The 20,715-nt window shown below is 38.5% G+C and overlaps 1 long non-coding RNA gene across 2 annotated transcripts; it reads left to right on the top strand.

Annotated features, from left to right (window-relative positions):
• Positions 1–1,080: 1,080 nt before the first annotated feature.
• On the top strand, positions 1,081–20,218 carry LOC140505063 (uncharacterized). 2 transcript variants are annotated; one of them, XR_011967337.1, is made up of 4 exons: positions 1,081–1,227; positions 3,578–3,786; positions 9,896–9,983; positions 14,921–20,218. It is a non-coding gene; the product is annotated as an uncharacterized lncRNA (long non-coding RNA). The 2 variants fall into 2 exon arrangements; XR_011967336.1 differs by having other exon boundaries at positions 9,896–20,218.
• Positions 20,219–20,715: the final 497 nt, after the last annotated feature.

The following is a 20,715-nucleotide window of genomic DNA, read 5'->3' as shown; positions in this document are numbered from 1 at the left end:
GTCCTCTTGACTCCAGTGCTCTAACCTCTGTACCACTTAGCTGCCCTGAGTTTACATTCTAATAAAGGAGATATCACAGACAAATGTGTGTAGATAGTATATATACAAAATGAATGCAAGGTCGTTTGGTTGAGAGGATATATGCACACAGATATATATGTGTGTATGTATATTGTATATGTAAATATGTTATATATAATGTGTATATTAACATGTATATATATAATATACATACACACACATATATATAAATATATCTATATCTATCTATAATATGGTATGTGTTGAGGCAACTAGGTGGCTCAGTGGACAGAGTGCTGGGCCTGGAGTCAGGAAGGCTTGAATTTAAATCCAGCCTCTGACACATGCCAGCTATGTGACCTTGGGCAAGCCATTTAACTTTTGTTTGCCTTAATCCACTGGAGAAGGAAATGGCAAACCACTGCAGTATCTTTGCCAAGAAAACCCTATAGACACTATGGGCCAAGAGTCAGATGCAACTAAAAAGCAAATATTGTGTGTGGGTATGTATACACACAATATATTTGTGTTCAGTCATTTAGTATGTATTCACATACATACATACATACATATATATATTCAATGTAGATAATACATACATAGTACCTATATATTGTCCCTACCAAAGAATCAGAAGAGATAGATAGATAGATAGATAGATAGATAGATAGATAGATAGATAGATAGATTAGGTATCTTCTAATTCTTTGGTGAGGATACAGACTATAAGGTTTACTGGGAATCCCTCCACCGGTTTGAACAAGATGGGAGAATGTCATCCCAACCTGACCCCAACTCCATGTCAGGCACCCCTTTGCCAGAATCTTCACTGCTAGCTGTCCCAGAGGAAAGCAGGATCCCAGATCTAAAGCCAAAAAGGACTTCAGAGGCCATCTAGTCAGACCCCCACACACATACCCCACCTCTTCTCATTTTATAGATGAGGAAATGAGGCCTTGGGAAGTTGCAGGATTTGCCTGTGGTTACCCAGGTAGCAAGCTGGAGTCAGAATGTGATTTCATCATACTTTCTTGTATCATATCACTTCTCAGAAAGGAGGTAGTCCTCTTGATCAGTTTCAGATTGAGGACTTTTCACATGTTAGGTGAGCATGACAATCCCTCTACTACCAAAATCAGCTATGGAGGAAGACTTCAACAAAGAGAACTCTGGAGGACTGAGGGAGGACTGAAACCTGCCAAGGAGGTAGGAAACCCACCCAAGACTCTTTTATTTCCCAAAGACTCAAATATTAAGATGTCCTGGACAGACCTTTCCTATTATATGGAGCATAGCTCTCCTCCCATTACATTCTATTCTACTGTATTATTTCTGGATAATTATTTGGATGGTGTTGCAAATTTGCCCTGGGTCATATCTCTAGTGTGGTGAAAAGAGCACAAGTCAGTTCATTTGTGTGGGTCTCAGGTTCTCCATCTATAAAATGAATAATTTGGACTAGATAACCGCTAAGGTACCTCCCAGCTTTAATTCTAAGGTTCTGTGCCTTACTAGATGGTAAGCTCCATGAGGGTAGGAATAGGCATGTCTTAAGTATTACAAAATCATCGTTCAGAGTTGGATAAGACTATAGTGACTATTGAATCCAATCCAGGCCTCCAAATAATTCTCCACTAATCGATGTGATCACCTAGCCTTTGCTTAAAGTGGGAACGTGTCGTAGTCTGTACAGATTTGGTGTCAAAAAGACTGAATCCCACCCCTCATGCCCTGGGGGAACCACAGGCAAATCACTTTAGCTTTCCAGGCCTTAGTTTTCCCATCTGAAAATTAAGGGGATTAGACCTCTATGATCCTTTCTAGCTCTAAATCTATGGTCCTATAACATCGAGTGATAGGGAACCTACTATTGCTGGACACAGCCATTCCACTGTTGGAGTTTTAATTAGGAAGTTCTTCTTAATAGTAAGCTTGCTTTTGTCTCTTTACAATTTCTCCCTATTGCTAATTCCACTGACTGGCTAGCCAGATTTCTGTATCAATCCTCCCCTTCTTCTTTTCTCCTTTCTTCCCACTTAGTGCTTTTCAAGAAATGGTTTGATGAGAAAAGCAAATAAGATTAATCTATTCAGGCTTCACTTTGATGTGGAAGTTGGTGGGCATCAGAAGGTCACTGACAATATAAATGAAGTCAGCTTACTGTATTTGGTCCAGCATGGTGTTGGAAAAGCAAGCACCCTTTAAAGCCATCTGTGGAGGTGCCCCTGACTTGTATTTTCTTGTCTTGCTGGAGAGAATCTACCCTGGTTACTGAGTCTATGTTGACTACACTCATACACTGAATCCTGGCAGTAGCCACCACCCAATCCAAATTCCACCTTTTTGTCCATGTAATTATCTAGGTACAATAGTTATCCAGGCTTGCCTCATCCCTGCCTACTGACCTCCCTGAACTGTGCAGGTCTAATCTAAGCAGAAAGGTTAACATATAGACAGAATTATATCATCAGACCTTGATCTGTCCATGTGTCTCCTAGATCCATTTACCCATCTTACACCCATGTGTATACCCATATTCCCAGCTAGCATCTATTAAGTACCTATACACCCAACTAGCATCTATTAAGTATCTACTGTATTCTAGACACTGCTCTAAGTACTGGGGATATCAAGAAAGGCAAAAGACAATCTCTACTCTCAAGAAGCTTATAAATGGAGAAGACAATATGCAAACATGATGCAAACAAGATATATAAAGGGGGGAAAAAGACATACAAAATAAATTGGAGATAATTAGCAGAGAGAAGGCCCAAACAATAAGGGGAATTGGGAAAGGCTCACTTCCCCAGGTCCCACTCATACTGGTAGGCTGAGGCCCCAAATGGTGACTGACTACTTCTTCCCTTAGAAAACTACATAGTGAAGTAGATAGAGTACTGACCCTGGAGTCAGGAGGACCTCAGTTCAAATTTGGACCCAGGTACTTCCTACCTGTGTGATCCTTGGCAAGTCACTTAACCTCAGTTTTATCCACTGTAAAATGGGGATAAAAATAGCAACTATATCACAAATCTTGTTGTAAAAGTTCAGATGAGTTCTTGTAGATGTTTTCACATTGTTGTCTTCTAAGTTTGTCATGGTCTTAGTAAGGTACTTAATAAAAACTTATTCTCCTCAGAGCCAGGTTGGTGGAGTACAGGCTGGGACCCAGCTGAACTCCTTCAACATTCCCCTCTAAGCAACTTTAAAATAATACCTCAAATTAAATTTTGAAATGGCAGAGCCAACAAAAGGTTAGAAGGAAACATTTTTCTAGCTTAAAACAACTTAAGCAGTCCATAAGGAAGAATATTGGAGTAGATCCAGGATTATAGTATAGCAGGAGCACTAGCAGTGGGCCTTGGAGGCAGACAGGACAGCAGCAACAGCTTAAAGAGACCTCAGTCCAGAGATGACAAGGGGAGTCTGACAACTGGTTAGAAAGAGATTACAGGGAACTCTTTGCTAGAAATTAATGCAGCTGGTACTGATTAACTCATAAGCAGTTCTGGGTTACAGTTTCAGGGTGATTTGTCTTTTCTTGTCTTGTAATCAGTCACAAGGGAGCAGATGTCTTGGTCATAGTTGCAGGACCAAGAAGAACACCAACACTTGTGGCTGCAGGAGAGCAGGAGCCTTTCCTTTTCCCAGCATAGACCAGGAGAGCAGTGACCACACCTCTCCCAGGATAACACTATCTTGGAAGCACTGAAAACTTGCAGAAATAGCTCTGAAAATAGCAACATGATAAAGCCTAAAGCTCAGGTCAGTACCTCCCCACCCTCAGGTGAGCAAAGCCCAACTTTAACATAAATTTTAAATTCAAGGAATAGACTGTGAAAATGAGCAAACAACAAAAAAAGAACTTGTCTATAAAAAGGTACCACAATGTCAGGAAACACCATGACAAACTTAGAAGACAAGAATGTGAAAACATCTACAAGCAAAGCCTCAAAGAAAAATGTAAATTGCACACAAGCCCAACAAGAATTCCTGGAAGAGTTAAAGACAGAGATAAGAGTTGGGAAAAGAAATGAGAGTGACACAAGAAAATTATGAAAAGAAAATTAACAGCTTGGTAAAAGAGGCACAAAAAATACTGGAGAAAATAGTACCTTAAAAACCAGAATTGACTTAATGGTAAAAGAAGCACAAAAATTCAGTGAATTAAAGAACTCCTTAAAAAGCAGACTAGGTCAAATAGCAAAAGAGGTACAAATGCTCAATGAAGAAAATAATTTCTAAAAAATTAGAGTTGGACAAGTGGAAGCTAGCACCTCCATGAGATTTCAAGAAACAATAAAATGAAGTCAAAAGATGAAAAATAGAAGAAAATGTGAAATATCTCATTGGAAAAGCCACTGACATGGAAAATAGAATTAGGAGAGAGAATTTTTAAATTATTGGATTCTCTAAAAGCCATGACGAATAAAGGAGCCTAGATATCATCATTCAAGAAATTATCAAGGAAAATTACCCCAATCCTGCAGAATGAGAGGGTAATATAGAAATCAAAAGAATTCACTAATCACCTCCTGAAAGAGATCCTCAGTGATCCAAGACAATTCCAAAGGCCTTGTGATGAAAAAATATAATCCACCTCTACTGAGAGAACTGATAAACTCCGAGTGCAAATTGAAGTACAATTTTCTCACTATTTATTTTTTGCTTTTTTTTTGCAATATGGCTAATATGGAAATATGTTTTACACAATTTCACATGTATAATTGAAATCATATTGTTTACCTTCTCGGTGGGTGGAGGAGGGGTGAGAGGGAGGGAGGGAGTATTAGAACTCAAAATTTAAAAGAAAAGAATGATAAAATAAATAATAAACTATTAAAAAATAAAAAAGTATTCTTCTCAAGAGCTGAGGGATAGTGCTGAGGGTTGTCTAATATATAAGTCCCCATAAAGCTAGGCACATGATCAAGTGTTACTCATTGTCTGTCAATTAGTAAACCAGAGCTAATTGATTTTTAGAAATAGGTAGTATAATAAGAACAGTTAGAACAAAATATTCCCTTTAAACCAGTGATAGGAACTTCCATACACAATGTCCTTAGGGAGAGCAGGCTCAAACTTAGTACGTGTGGCCAAAGAGCAACTTATCGTTTCTGGTTATCTTCTTTGCAGGATTCTTGTCCCCCTCATAGAGTCTCCTAGTTTGTCCTTGACATGCCTCTCAGCTCCTAGTGCAGATGCTCCCATTAGTCACTGGTACTTTGGTGGGTGCTAGTAAACATTTAACAACCAACTCTAGTAAAAAAATTCTCATAGTACACTTTTCAGTTAAATCCATGTTCTTAATAATTTCTCCAACACTTTCTTAGTCTAGACAATCAACAAAACAATAAATCAAGGTCTGATATGCAAATGTTCACACTGAAAATGTAATAATTAACTCTCTAGAGCAAGTTGGATCTGGCTTCAGTACATCTCTGTTCTAAATTGATTAAGGACTTTCCCTTGCCAGGCTTGTATCTTTGTTTAATCAATTGATTGAGTCAATAGAAAACTCTGGGACCTTTGCAAACAAAATAATCGAGCTAAGCTAAATAAACCCCCTTTGCTTACAAATGTACAATTTCTGGAATGGTAGGTTGAGACCAGGTTGGGAAGGATTTTAAATTCCATACAGAAGAGTTTATATCTTAGAAGGGATAAGGAATAGTTGAAATGTATTAAGAGAAGGAGCAACCTGGTCAGACCTATACTTTAGGAAAATCACTTTGGTTGCTGTGTGTGTGGAGAATAACCTGGAGAGTAGAGAGACCTCAAGCAGGGAGATGCATTAGGGAGCCATTGTAATAGTTTGGGCTGCTACCGGACTTTGGGAACTCAGAGTCAGCTCCATGCCTTAAAGAAGTATCAGAGAGAATATTTGTGGAAGATCTCCCTACACTGTTAGTCAAAAACATTCTGCTTCTTTTTCCTTTTAATCCCCAGGTTTCAAAACCACAACATAAAAAAAACCCAACCCCCCAAATCTGCAAACCCAAGTTTTCCTTCCTTGCTCTTTCCTTACTCTATCTACTTCCTCTTTTCTCTTTCTACTTCCTCCTGGTAGGGTTATCTTCTCTCTTTCTGCAATTGTCATGATAGCATTGAAAAAATTTTTAAATAGAAGCAGTCTTACTTCCATAAAATCTAGTTTTTCTTTTTCTGCTAGAAAGTCTAGTTTCTAAAGCTGTCATTATGCAGTTGTCCCAAGCGCCTAATTTCCAGCTCAATGTCTCATAACAAGGAAAGTCTTAACCTCCCTTTAAAAATATAGTTCACATATATTTTTTCCTTCTAGTTCAAAAACAAGTAACTACTTTGGGTTGAGATAAGAGGGATGGCAGGACTGGGTTATTGAGGAACACATCTGGGACAAAGCCCCAGTTGCCCCACCCTAGTTTCAGATACATCTTGTCCCATAGATGACACATGATGCTATTTCTAGACTCTGTATTACTGTGCCCCAGTTCTTCGCACAGGAAACATTTTAAAGTACAAGATATCCATACTTAGGATCATAGTAGCTAGAACTGGAAGGGACCTTCAGAAAAACTTGGTATTGAGGCAGAGAAGGGAATAAAAATTTATTAAGTACTTACCATGTGCCAAGTACTATACTAAATTCTTTAAAAATATTATCTCATCTGAACTTTTACAAAAAAAATCTTTGAGGTAGGTATTATTCTTATCCCTATTTTATAGCTGAGGAAACTGAGGTAGACAGAGGTTAAGTGACTAGCTAGTAAGTTTCTGAGGCCAACTTTTAAAAGTCTTCCTGACTCCAGGCTCAAAGCTTCATCAACTGAGCCACTTAGCTGGAGATGTTGTTGGCTGGGCCTTGACCTTCTAGCCCTCTCACCTTCAGGGAAACTCAGATCCAGGACACCCTAAACTCCTCCTTGGGAGCCCCCTCCTTTCCCTGAATCCCTTGAAAAGCTTCAAGATCATCTAGGTCAAAATTTCCATTTTTCAGCTCAGAAAATTGAGGCCCAAAGGGGTAAAATTACTTTCTTAGGGTCACATAGAGTGGTAGGGAAGAGGTGGGTCATAACTGTAATTTCCTGCTAACTGTGCCATGGCTATTTTGCTCTCTATCATGCTTCACTCCTTTATGGAGTCATAGGTTTGTGTTTGTGGTTGCAAGGCATGGTTGACAGAGGACCTTCCTTAGATTCAAGAAATTCTGGTTCTGATACATCCTAGGTTTGTGATCTTGGGCAAGTCATTTCTCAGTGCCCCGTGCAGTTCTCTATATCTGGACTAGAAGGCATAGATCAGTTTCTAGGTTGCCATATTACTAAACTATATTGATGTCAAAATCACATTTGTCCACCACCTCTCCCTCCCAAAAAGTGAACCACCCTTCCCACCTCAAACATTGTTATGTAATATATTTATGGAATCTTTAGTCTGGCAATATCTGTAGAATCAATCCTGTGGTTCAACTCTCATTTTACACATGAGGAATTTCCCATTAGTTAGTGGCTAGTTTCATTCTAATAAATTTTTATTGAGCATATTCTGTCAGTACCTTTTGGGAAAACAAATTAGGCAAAGTTCTTTTAAAAAGCGTTTGTATTATATTGCACTGTATTAGAGTTTCTGTATTTTTGGTATTTAGAAAAGGCTTTTATGAACTATTACTTAATCTGTCACCCAGGATCCCAACCTCTGAGTTACCTTTGACATATCTCTGTTTTCTTTCCAAGTATCCAATTATTTTCCCAAGTCCTATCACTTCAGTCCATACTATCTCTCCCAATAAATACCTGCTGAATTGAATTGAATCCTACCTGTCTTTATTCTTGATGTCACCAGCATAGTTCAGATACTGGAAGCACTAAGGGACCTACCCTTGAGCCTGGCTAAAAGAGCATTGGGAGACATGGATACTAATCCCTATTCTGATACTAACTCTGGACCTCTATTTCCTATTGTGTGTAAAGTGGAGATTCAGTCAAAGGCTGTACTTGAGGATCTAGAGAGCCACATGTGGCTTCGAGGCCACAGGTTCTCCATCTCTGTCCCAGAAAATCTGCTTGGGAAGAGGGAGAAGGAAAGATACATCCTAAGCAATGCACTCATAGGGCCCCAAGTTTTCTGTCAGATCCCAAGGTCTGACTCTCCCCCAAGAGACCAGTCATTGTTTGACCCTCCTCCCACCCCCCACTCCTATCACCAACTAAGGATACTTTTCATTCCACTTATCTTGAGTACAAAAATTCCTAGTTATAGCTATTCATTAAACCCACATCTGTTAAGTGTTTGTTTTTTCTACTATACTACACTTAATATCTGGGTCTCAGTTTCCTCATCTTTAAAACTAAAAGGTTGGACTGGATGACCTCCTTCCAGTTCATAATGTAGCATCCTATGATTTTAACACAGTCCTAGGACTGTACATATAGAGGTATAAGCAAAGAAATCATTTAGGCTTATAGCTATTTGAGCGATCACTATAGATTAATTACATATAGATTATATAGCCAAAGGGCAACAGGTATGGCTAGCAAGCCACTACCATAAAAGGATGTCAACTACACCGTTATTCTTACATGAAACAAACTCAGTCTTTAATGTCCCATGCTTCCTTCCCCTCAGTGTGGTATTTTTCTGATTGTGCTTCATGGAAGCCCCTCACTGCCCCTACCAACTTAGAACCTTTTATTCTCAGACCCTAAGATTCTGCCTAACCCTCTGTTCCAGTTGCTTCAGAAGATCTTTGATTCTGATGATGTCATAATAATTTACCAAATCCTAGGTTGGATTTTGGTTGGAGCTATGCTCTTTTATTCCTCAGTCTTGCTATTCATCTGCTAATACCCAGAATCTTTCTTGGGTGGTTACAGAGACAACTCAGGGAAATGAAATTGTGAGCTCTGAAAGGCATGATTGAGACAGAAAAGCAAATACCAAACTTGAAGAATGTCTGTAGTTAAGCCACATGATGAGGAAAAGTATATTGTTTTTCTCAATTACTAAGTAAAAGATGTTTCATTTTGCCTTTATAGTCTTCTATTCATAACTCAGATCCATTAAGTATCCGATTCAGGTCACTTATAACTAGGTACCACATTTATATGTAATTTCTAGTAACCACTTATTCTTTAAATGATTCATTAACTTATTCAGACATTTTTTTAAGCAGACTTTTTTGGACTTCTTAATGATACTGCTGCTAAATTTAGAGAAAAATGTTTTCTCCTCTCTAGCTCTCTTCTCACTGTAATAATAATAATGATTTATATTTATATAGGATCAAATCTTAGAGGTCCTGAGGGAAAATAGGCACATTATCGTGTTGTTGGTGGAACTATTAATTGACCTTACCATTCTGGAAAATAATTTAGAACTATGCTCAAAATATCATTTTTCTGCACATACTCTTTGACCCACTACTAGACCTATACCCAAAGGGTTTAAAGAAAGAGGAAAAGAACCCATATTTATCAAAAAAAAATTTAGAGCTGCTCTTTTTGTAGAGGTAAAGTACTGAAAGGGAAAAAAAGGATTCCTATTTATTGAGGGCTGAACAAATTGCTGTATATAAGTGTATAAGAATATTATTGTGTCATAAGAAATTATGAAAAAGATGATTTTAGAGAAACCTGGGAAGACTGACATGACCTGAAGCAGAGTGAAGTGAGAAGAACCAGGAGAACAAAGTATAGAATAAGAAACAACAATGTAAAGACAAACAACTTTGAAAGACTTAGAAACTCTGATCAGCCCTGCCTGATTCAACGCAATCACTGGGGACTCAGCAGGAGACGTACAATTTTGGACATGACTATAGTGGTAATATATTTTGCTTAACTATGCGTATTTATTGCAAGGGTTTTTCTTTTCATTTTCTTTTTTTTTTCAACAGGGAAGAAGGAAAGAAAGAGGAAGTAGAGAGAGAATTCCAAGAAAAATGAGGAAAGAACAGAAGGGAGGCCAGAAGGAATCACAAAAAAGTAAGACAACTTTGAAGTCCCATGTTGTATTTATTACATGGATAAAAAGAAGAACAAGCTCTACATAACAAAAACTCACAGTTTCATATACAGACTCCTCCTCTTCACTGCAATATACATAGAAATGTTCATTTTATTTGGTGCTTGTCAAGTTCAAAATAAAAAGTAATGATACTTTTTAAACAGTAACCAGGCAATATTACACAATGCCTTTATACACCATTTGAAAAGTGCTCTCTTCCCAACAATCTTATAATGCAGTGAATGCAAGGATTCTTATTCTTATTTAACAGACTAGGAAATAGAACCCCCGCAAGGTCACACAGCTGGTAAGTACCTAAGCTGGAATTCAAACCCAGATATTCTGTACTCTTGGTCCACTGCTTCTCAAAGGTATATTAATGTAATCTGCAGTGATTTTATGTTTAAGGTTTCTAAAATGTATTTTCTGTGCAAACACATTCTACATGTTTACTTTTAGGTTACTCTGATGAGTCTTCCTTTGTTTGGTTCCGTGATATAAATGACAAAAAGAACTAGAATCATATATTTAAGAACCACTAACATTTATAATCAAATAAATATGCAAACTATAATATGTAAGAAGCTATAAGCTACCAAGCTATTTGGTTAACTCAAAATAAAATGTATAAATGTAAACTTGAACAGAATAATGAGACCATCATATTGCTTTTGGGTTCCCTTTGTACCTTTTTTCATCTGTAGACTTTAACTTTGGTTGCTTTTTTAATTACTAGATGTGTGACCCTGGGCAAGTCACTTAACCCTGATTAGCTGAAAAAAAAAACATGCCAATGAAATTTGCTGTCTGTGTGATGCTAGGTACTTCACTTTTATTATTTTTTATTTTGAACTTGACAAGCACCAAATAAAATGAACATTTCTAATTCTGCTTTCATCACTCTGCATCCTTTCACATGTCACTGAATGTGGATATGGATATGGATTATGGATATGGAAGAAATCCTAAAAGTCATTGAGTTTGACTCCCTCGTTTTACAGATGAGGAAACCAGGCCCAGTGAGGTTAAGGGTTTTGTCCATGGTTATCTAACTTGGGCAAGGTCATACACAAGTAGCAGACCTGGGGTAGTTTCTCATATAGTTGATATTCTTCATATTGTCATTTTGGTTGGATATTCCATAATATTTCTGTGCAGCTCGGTCCTAATGAGCATGAATGAAGAATCCCTTGGAGTGATTACATTATTCAAAATTCTATTTCCACTGGGCTGGCAGTCATGTCCATATTTTACATCGTTATAACTGAATAGTGAGAATTTGAATAATTTACTCCTGGTGATTACTGACTCCCATCAACTGGTACCTGACTACCACTTTTTTACCATTACAAATAGAGCTATTCTGTATATTTGTTATACAGCAGCCCATTTGTTCTTTCTAGTAATGGCATCAGGATAAAATTCTACTAGTGGGTCAAAGGATGTAACTGGTTTTGTAATTTTTATTGCATGTTGCCAGATTACTTCACGACTGACCTTTGCTTTGTTTTTGACAAAGATGTTAGCCAACACACATCCTCTTCTGGCTCTCTTGATCTTATTTTGCATCATTTCATGTTTTTTTCCATGTTTACTTGTATTCTTCACATTTTTCCATTTTTGACTATGTTATATAAATTTACTTTAATTTTTTTCTGCTATTCTCCATCTTAGAGACATACAGGACTTTTCCTATTACAAATAAAGCATAGGAGGTAGAACATTAAGATTCAGAAAGACATAGGTTTAAGATATGTCAATCAGCTAGGTGGCACAGTAGGCAGAGCACTGGCCCTGGAATCAAGAGGATCTGAGTTCAAATCTGGTCTTAGACACTTACTACATGTATGACCCGGGGCAAGTCACTTAATCCTGATTACCTGAAAAAAAAACCATGCCAATGAAATTTGCTGTCTGTGTGATACTAGGTACTTCACTTTTATTCTCAGTGCCCTACTTATCCTGCTTAAGACTTCAAAGACTTAAGACTTTGACTTAAGCAAATCAATTGCTGATTGGTGTTAGTACAGGAGGCTTCCTCACTGGCAGTTCCCTGCATAAATGTAATCAGAGGTCTGGACTGAAAAAAAGTAAGATGGTTTATAGAGCCCGTTGCAGTTTATACCATCCTTTACATAGATAATCTCATTTGTGCCTCACCACAGCAATCAATCAATAAACATTTATTAAGTACCTACTATATAGAGATGGTGGAATGGATTGAACACTGGCCCTGGAGTCAGGAAGACTCCTCTTCATGAGTTCAAATCTAGCCACAAACACTTATGAGCTGTGTGACCCTGAATAAGTCTCTTGACCCTGTTTGCTACAGTTTCCTCAATTGTAAAATGAGCTAGAGATGAAAATGGTGAAGTGTTCTAGTTTCTTTACCAAGAAAACCCCAAATGGGGTCACAAAGCCTCAGACACAACTGAACAACTATGTTATGGGTTAATAACATCTATGAGAGTCATTTTATTCTTATGTGGTGGACACATGAATTTTTTCTCCTTTTGCTCTAAATAACAGATGTAATGCCCTGGGAATAGCCACTAGCTTTACCCCTGTAGCACCAATGTGATAATCACAGCACCTACTGTGGCCATGAATATCCTGGGGTAATTCTGAATGATGAAATACAACAGACTCTCCATATGGACGACAGAACCAAAACATTTATTAGACACCAGAAAGCCAAATCCATCATAGTAACAAAGAAATCTATACACAATAGCAATGCAATAAGCAATACCATCCCCAAGCCTTCCCTTGGTTAGGGAAGCTCCCCTAAACAAATCACAAACAAGCTCTCACTCACGCTAGCCAGCTGCCTTTCCCAGCTCTGATTGCTCTCTGACTAACTTCCTCTCAGCTCTGCTCTTGCTCTGCCTCTTCCTGTTCCATGTGACTTAATCAGGTCACATGGGCCTATTAATGGATGGGAAAGATCTTCTCATGATGCAAAAATATATCAATTACATTAAAAATACATTCATAATACAACCCCTCTTCCTTTCCTTAGGGAAATTTAAGATGTATCCTCATTAATTTGCGTGATCTGGGTTAGCTGCCATTAAATCAATCAATCCGAAGCATTTATTAAGGACCTACTATGTGCCAGATAGCATGTTAGCTGTTAAATATACAAAGATAAAAATAAGATAGCCCCTGACCTTAAGGAATTTACATTTTGGGGGGTAGGGGCTGAGAATAATGACAATAATGCATCATTTTAAATAGTGCCTTAAGTTTTGCAAAGCATTTTAAATGGATTATGTCATTTGATCCTAACCACAACTCCATGAAGTAGATGCTATAATTATCCTCATTTTACAGGTGAGGAAACTGAGGCTGAGAGAGGTTAAGTGACTTGCCCTGGGTCCCACACTGAGGCAGGGTTTGAACTCAGTCCTTCATGTTGAACCAAGTCCAACAAACTCTGTACTGTGCCACCTCGCTGTTCTTAAGAAGAAAGTAGCAAGTAGAAAAGCAAAAGGAAAGAGTTCCTTTCCAAGCCACCAAAGGGCACAGTGGGATGTGTTGACCAAACAGTTGCCATCCTGAACAGGCACTGGGGAAGGGGGAAGGTGAGAGAAGGGAGAGATTCATCCTAACCCAACCAGGTGTAGGGAATGGAAATTTCTTTGTCATAGAGTAAGTAGCGGTGGTTTCCACAACTGATTGAGGAGACTCTTTGGATCTAGGACTATGCAGCCAGATTATAAAGAGCAGAAAATTTTAAGTAGCCCAGGGGCATTCTGACCCTTGGCATGACTGAGCTGGAAAGTATCAAAAAGCCTAGAGGCATTCTCTCAATGTAATTCCTCCACGGTCCAGCTGCTTGGGAACTGGCACCATCTCATGAGGAAGAGAACAAATGCCATGAATCAGCAGAGCAGAACTGACGGTAGGCACAGCAGCTGCCAGAAGGGTCAAGGTGACAACCACAAGCAGAGGGTAGGAACTTTGGAATTGTCAACACACCTGGGACACTTGTTGGAATTGGAGGAGAGTGGTAGCAAAACAGTATAGCAAGTGACTAGAAACTGACATTGAAGAGAGACCCAGGAAGCAGTCCTCAAGCACTGACTCCAGTTTGGAGGACTGAGTCCCAGGCATTTTCCCTGACCTGCAGCCTGAGCCAGGTATATTCACAGAGACTCTCTTATGCTGAGGCTGTGGCCCACAATCATAGACGCTAGTCAGAAGAGATCTTCTTGGCCATCTAGTCAACAGGACATGAACAGGAATCCACTCCACAACATACTCAATGAGTGATCATCCAGCTTCAAGACCTCCAGGGAAGGGAACCCCACCACCTCCTAAGGCAGATCTGCCCACTTTTGATTGGTTCTAATTGTTAGAAAGTTTTTCCCTACATTAATCCAAAATTTGCCTTGGTGAGATTTCCTTCCAAGCTCATACTTCTGCCATCTGCGGCCAAACCAAACAAATGTAATTCTTTTATTCCTTCAAATAAATACTTAAATATAACTATCATGCCCTCCCATAGTTTTCTCTTTTCCAAGCTAAACATCCTTATTTCCTTCACCTAATCCCTCTGTGGCATGGACTCAAGGTCCTCTGTATAGTCTTCAACTCTCAATGTCCTTCCTAAATTATAGCACTTAGAACTCAATATAATATGTAATCTGAGCACGGCAAAATACAGTGGGGCTCTTAGCCTCTCCTTATGCAGACTAAGAAATCATTAGTTTTCTTGTCTGTTGCATTACGTTATTGACTCATTTGGAGCTTGCAGGCAAATACAATCCCAGATATTTTCCTATATTCATTGCTGTCTAGACACTCACCCCATCTTATATTTATTAAGATGCTTTTTGAACCCTATTTTTGCCATCAGCCACTCTGCTTGGTTTGGACTCCATCCTTGTCCTTATTATGTCCCATTCAGGATAAACTCATCACCAGGAAACCACTATGGAGATTACTTCAGCTTCACTATCACACCTCATCAATATCTTCAGTTGCTTCTGCTTCTCTGATGGGAGAACTGAAGAATGGAGGGAAAAAAGCTTCTCCCATAGCCTCCCTTTATAAAGAGTTCAAAATGACAGCCAATTCTTCATTTTGACTCTATCATCATCTTCATCATGCCCCTCAGCTGAGTACCCTCAGGGACTCCCTCCAAGCCTTTTTGGTTTCTTTTCATGTATTGTCTTCCCCCCATTATATTGTGAGATCCTGGAGGGCACAGACTGTCTTTCTTTTTCTTATTTGCATCTAGCACAGTACTTGGCATGTATGAGGTACTTAATAAATGTTAATTATATCATACATCATATAACAAGTAAAACTTTATATTTATTGCTATTAAATTTGGCCCAGTGTTTATTAATTATCCTTTTCATACTATGCTTTAGAATTGACTATAGATCAAAGTCAAGCTCAATGGTCTCTTGCTGTATGCCTTGTGAGTCTTCATGCTTTTAAGGGAAACTGACACAACTATGGGGAGAATGTCAGATACTGAGGTTCCCTGGTCCCTGTAGGGTGGGAACAAATGAATCAGAGATTTGTGAAAAGTCATCCAAAGTAAACCTAGATCCTTTGGAGTAAGAGATCCTGATATAAGGGTTAGCTCTAGCTTACAAATGAAGATACTGAGGCTGGAAAAAACTAAATCATCTAGGACTTAAGTCCAAGTTTTCTGAATTCAAATCCAGTGTTCTCTTGTCAGAGTATCACATTTCCTGTATTAAGACTTGTTTTTTTCTTCACATTTCCTCCCTTCTCAGAACTTAGGGAAGCCAGGAGATACCATGTCAGTGTAAAGAATACAGTTGACCCTTCTTTAACTTGTCCAGTATTTCATTTTCCTTCCTTCTCCTTTCTTGGAAACAAATACTTTTCTGCATCATTTAGGATTTCCTTCTGCTTTGCTACTTCCTTCTCATTCTGAGTTGTTTTGCCATCATATAGACATCATCAGCTGGTAAGCTGTTTATTTTTTTTGGATATCCAACAACCAACTTGACTTAGCTTTTTTCCCCCCTGCTGAATTGCTGAGTTTAAGAAAAAAGGAAATAAGCCTGAGTTGATGGAATGGGCCATTTGTTTTGATGTCCATACAAATAAAACCTAACTAAATCCTTAGCTGAATCCTCTGAGGTTAGACCACAGAGTATGTGGCAGGGTGCACTTCAGAGAGTGGGTAATCAAATCACAAGGTCATCCAGTCCAATCCCTTCATGTTACAGGGATGTGATCCCAAGAGGGAAAATGACTTGCCTATTGTCATATAAGTGGTTAGTGGAGGAACAGGGACAAAAATATGCCTTCTAATTCCTCTGACTTCCACTACCCTAAGGCCAGGTATGTTAAATTCACTCCTGCCTCAGGGTTTCCCAATAGCCTTAAGGGGGATGTGGGGTGGTTATCTAGTCTACCACTGACTTAAAGCCTCACTGCTAGCGTTCTCCCAATTTTAGGAGTCCCCTGAGCCCCAATTTGGCTTAACAGCCAAATTAACTTTTACAAAGGAATATTTACTTTAAAAGTATACCAAGAACAAACATAGAAAAGGCCACCCTCAACACTTAGGGTCATAATCTCTTCCTTAAATCCCCCTTAGCTCTGGGGAAGGGAAGAGGATTAGGTTTACAGGTTAATTTATTTCTCATATAGTGTAGTTCCACCAAGTTCCAAATCCAAAGGCCTGCCACCCAGGCTCAAGTCCAGTACCTTGACTTCTCAAGGCCTTCCTGTTGGTTTGACAGCAATACAGGGTCTGAAATTCTGCCTCCAAGGTCCCCACATGGCTCAAGCTCCAAGATCCAAGTACTTTGCTGCCTGTTCCTAGAACAGAAAAGGATAAATGAAACAGATCCCAAACCCAATTCTTAGGGCTGCAGGGCCTAAAATGGAGAGAGGAAAAGTAAACTTTTCTCCATACCCTGCTCAGTGCATAGTGCTTAAGCTTTAGTTGAACAGGATCTTCACCCCCTAGATACTGCTAGAAAGAGAGAAAGAGACTATACCAGTCTGGTTGCCTGTTCTGGCTAGGCAACACTGAAAAGAGGCTGCTCCTCATGTAGGAAAATACCAGGTATCTTCCTTCAGAAGCTAATTTCTACCATCTCCGACACAGATACCTCCATTTTTGATGATTTAACCATCCAGAGAATGCCCCATTACATGTGCTATTTCATTATAATATCAAAAAGTACATAGAGGAAAATTTAGATTTGATGAAAACACACACACACACACACGCACACACGCACACACGCACACACGCACACACGCACACACACCCCTGCGTAAGAATCAGAAGTGTCCAAAAGTTGAATGGGCTGCCTTGGAAAGTGCTGAAATCGGACATTACCATGAGAATTTCTTTTTTGCATGGGTTGGACTAGATGGCTACTAAGGCATCTTCTAATCCTAAAATTCAGTGATTCTATAATGTATTGCATAAACAAACTAAGTCATCAAAGTGAAGGATCAAATCATGGAACAGATGATTAAAATTATTATTTTTAATTATAAAGATGATTGAAATAATATCATCCTTAAGTAATTTGAAACTATACCCAAAAGGTTACTAAACTGTGCATACTCTTTGACCCAGCAATACTGCTAGTAGGTCTGTACTTTTAAAGAGATTAAAAAATATTTATAGCAGCTCTTTTTGTGATGGCAAAAAAAGATGAAACTTGAGGGGTTGCTCATAATTGGGGAAAAGCTAAACAAGTTATAGCATACGAATGTTATGGAATGCTATTGTGTTATAAGAAAAACCTGGGCTTCAGAAAAACCTGGGAAGGCCTAGATGAATTGACACAAAGTTAAGTGAGCAGAATCTGAAGAAGAATCTAACAGTAACAACAATATTATAAAGATAATCAACTTTGAAAGACTTAGTAACTGATCAGCACAATGACCTACCACAATTCTAGAGGACTCACTGTGATACATGCTAACCACTCCCAGAGAGAGGACTGATAGACTCAGAGTACAACTTTAAATATATTTTCTTTATTTATTTTCTTTTAAACATGGCTAATGCAGAAATTTGCTTTGCATGACTATACATATAAGAATAATAGGCTTATTAGAGAGATGCAAATCAAAACAACTCTGAGGTACCACATCACACCTATCAGATTGGCTAACATGACAAACCAGGAAAATGATAAATGTTGGGGAAGATGTGGGAGAGTTGGAACACTAATTTATTGTTGGTGGAGTCATAAGCTGATCCAACCATTCTGGAAAGTAGTTTGGAACTATGTCCAAAGGGCTATAAAAATGTGAATACCCTTTTACCCAGCAATACCACTTCTAGGGCTGTATCCCAAAGAGATCATAAAAATGGGAAAAGGACACATGTATACAAAAATATTTATAGCAGCCCTTTTTGTGGTGGCCAAGAACTGGAAATCAAGGGGATACCCATCAATTGGGGAATGACTGAAAAAGTTGTGGTATATGAATGTAATGGAATACTATTGTGCTATAAGAAATGATGAATAGGAAGACTTCAGAGAAGGCTGGAAGGACTTATATGAACTGATGCTTAGTGAAAGGAGCAGAACCAGGAGAACATTGTACTGTGTAAAAACCACAGTGTGCGAGGAATTTTTCTGGTAGACTTAGCCTTTCACAGCAATGCAAGGGCCTAAAACATTCCCAATGTCCTCTTGAGGCAAAATACCTTTCACATCCAGAAAAGAACTATGAAATGGTATTGCAAAATGAAGCAGAATATTTGCTCTTGTGTTATGTTTTGTTTTGTTTTTTCTCATGGTTTCTCCCATTCATTTTAATTCTTCTAGGCAACATGACCAATGGGAAAATGTGTTTAATAAGAATTATATGTGTAGAACCCATATAAGATTGCATGCCATCTCGGGGAGGGAGGGGGGAGGAAAATAGAAAGGAGGGGGAGAAAATCTAAGACTTATGGAAGTGATTGTAGAAAACTGAAAACAAATAAATTAATAATATTTTTTAAAATGTGTTTAATAGGAATGTATGTGTAGAGACCATATAAGATTGCATGCCTTCTTGGGGAGGGAAGGGGAGAAAATTTGGAACTTATGGAAGTGATTGTTGAAGACTGAAAACAAATAAATGAATAAATTTTGGGGGAAAAGAATAATAGGCTTTAATTTTCTTGTCTACACATTGCATAGCGGAGGGAGTAGGGAGAGAATTTGGAACTGAAAAAAATAATAAAAATGTCTGTGCTTAAAAAAAAGAAATAATCTCATCCTTTTATTATTCTCATCCATGATGCCACCAATTCAGCAACTGTGTATAGTCACATTTATATGATAGTCTCTATATAGTGACAGAAGGAGTGAAGGTCTGGCAGGTACTCTCTGGACCTAGGTTGACTTATCTCTTAAATGAAGAGATTGGATCAAATTATCTCTAAGCTACCTTTCAGTTCTTTATCCTATTATCGAGTTCATTTGGTCAGTGACTGCAAACAAACTGGATAGCTTGGACTGACCTAATTTACAAAATCCCAGCATTCCAGCATTAGAAAGTTATTTAGTCCAATCTAACCCCAAACAAGAATTCCCTCTACAGAATGGCTCTCACTTTCCCACTACTGTGTCTTTGTTCACACAGTTCCTTTTGCTTAGAGTTTCCTTTCCTTCCGTTTTTTTACTATCTAATTTCTAATCATTCTTTAAGGCCCAGTTCAAATGAAACTTTATTCATGGAACTTTACCCTGATCTCCACTTCCAAATTCTATCAACTTACAGTGATTGTCCTTTCTCATCTGTACTACATTGTGTGTGTGTGTGTGTGTGTGTGTGTGTGTGTGTGTGTGTGTGTGTGTGTGTGTGTGTGAGAGAGAGAGAGAGAGAGAGAGACAGAGACAGAGAGAGAGACAGAGACAGAGAGAGAGAAGGAGATGGAGAGAGACAGAGAGACAAAGAGATAGAGAGAGGTGGAGGGAGAGAGAGAGATGGAGGGAGGGGAGGAGGGAGGGAGAGCCAACTGTATGCAGAGAATTGTATCTACCTAGGTACCAGATAAGAAAAAATTAAATGAAACCTAGTACTTGTCTTTAAAGACCTTTGTATTCTGGTATGGGGATAAGACACAAGCTCATGCAACTGTAATATACTTATGTTCTAATTCAATGTATTAGAGAGTTTGAAGAAAGATCATTGTCTTCTTCATAACACTTTATAGCTATTTTTTACATGTTAAGAGAAATGATTTTTAATAACCAACGATTTGGGGAGATCCAGAGTTCTCCCTTTTTCCTAAAGTCCTGATTTTTAAAAGTTGTCTCTTGAAGGACTTTGCTGATAATGAAATTGGACTAGCTTTCTCATTCAGACTGGTGGGGTAAGCCACTGTGTTCTGCTCAGGTTTGGGTGGGGCATTCTTTGAGTAGATTACTTCAGGCTGATGGTGGTATGGGTATAGAGATAGTCTCTATGTTCAAGGGTGACATGATGTCACCCTCAGCCCCTTTTTGTAATATTCTTTCTCTCATTAATTGTTAAACAATCAGAGTTGATTGCCACTCTTCTTCCAAAAGAATATATAAGCCCTGAACCCCCCCCCCGGCCCCCCCCCATGATTATCTTTGATTTAAGAGAGATAGCCAGGGTTGACATATTTGCTTTTCTTAGGAATCTTAAATATGCTGGCCTTAATAAAATAACTAAAGTACCTAGAACTCTGCCTCTCAAACTTTTTTAATTGCACAATAT

Source organism: Notamacropus eugenii, chromosome 5 (assembly GCF_028372415.1).
Source record: "Notamacropus eugenii isolate mMacEug1 chromosome 5, mMacEug1.pri_v2, whole genome shotgun sequence".
Taxonomy (NCBI): Eukaryota; Metazoa; Chordata; class Mammalia; order Diprotodontia; family Macropodidae; genus Notamacropus; species Notamacropus eugenii.
Note: the sequence above shows the minus strand (reverse complement) of the source record. Positions and strands in the feature narration are given on the sequence as shown.